This window comes from Mandrillus leucophaeus, unplaced genomic scaffold, assembly GCF_000951045.1.
Source record: "Mandrillus leucophaeus isolate KB7577 unplaced genomic scaffold, Mleu.le_1.0 Scaffold43, whole genome shotgun sequence".
NCBI classification, from domain to species: Eukaryota; Metazoa; Chordata; class Mammalia; order Primates; family Cercopithecidae; genus Mandrillus; species Mandrillus leucophaeus.
In genome coordinates, this window is record NW_012104587.1 from 1,922,662 (window position 1) to 1,923,964 (window position 1,303).

Below are 1,303 nucleotides of genomic sequence, written 5' to 3' on the forward strand. Positions count from 1 at the left end.
ACAGAGTGAGTCCCTAAATCTAAAAAACAACAAACGACTCCATCCAGTTGCCAAATCATGCACCCATGATACTGTCACTGCTCTGCTGGGACACCCTTTTAATATTCACACAATGATGCTGATGTGGTCAGTGTGGCCCTAGAAATAAAATAGTCAATGGTGATTTTGTTTTATTTTATTTTATTTGAGACGGTGTCTCGCTCTGTCACCCAAGCTGGAGTGCCTGTCTCTTATACACATCTAGATGTGTATAAGAGACAGGTGGGAGGCTGTTCAGGGAAGGAAAGCACTTGCTGAGGATGGCCAAGGACAGGGCCTGCAGGAAGGTGAGAGGCTGAGCGGGTGGGAGAGTGAGAGGGGAAGACATCGAAGCAGGAGCAGTTGAGGGCTCTGGATTTGACTGACATAGGGTAGAGGATAAGGTCCTTGGGGCTGAAGACATCATGACACTGGCACTATTGAGTTGAATGGGTCACCCAGCCAGGATGGTGGCCAGATTTAAGAGGAGGAGGCTGGGCGCAGTGACTCATGCCTGTAATCCCAGTTACTCAGGAGGCTGAGGCCGGAGAACTGCTTGAACCTGGGAGGTGGAGGTTGCACTGAGCCAAGATCTGTCTCTTATACACATCTAGATGTGTATAAGAGACAGGTCTTGGCTCACTGCAACCTCTGCCTCACCCACGGTGATTTTAAGATTTTTGGTTTGAGCAGCTGGAAGATTGGATTTGCCATTTAATGAGATGGGGAAGACTGCAGAAGGAGTGGACTTAAAAGGAGAAATAGGCAGCTGAGTTTGGGCCTTTAATGCCTTTGAAATCTTAGACATTAAAGTGGAAATGTGAAGGCGTCAGCTGGACATACTGCCCTGCTGTTCACGGAGAGGCCTGGGCTGGAGAAGTGAATTTAGGAGTCTTCTGCACAGCTGGTGTTTAAAGCCATGAGATAATAGGAGGTGGTCAGAGGAGTAAGTGCAGAGAGGGACTCAGCTCTTCAGAGGTTGGAGAAATGGGGGTAGGCCAGCAATACAGACAAAGCGTGAGGGGACAGTGAGATGGGCAGAGGGATGTGGTCCTGGGGACCAAGTAAGGAGGAAGGGGTGAATGTTGTCAAATGCTGCTGAGGGGGCCGGGTGAAGTGGCTCACGCCTGTAATCCCAGAACTTTGGGAGGCGGGGATGGGGGGAGTGAATCACCTGAGGTCGGGAGTTCGAGACCAGCCTGATCAACATGGAGAAACCCCATCTCTACTAAAAATACAAAATTAGCCGGGTGTGGTGGCACATGCCTGTAATCCCAGCTACTCG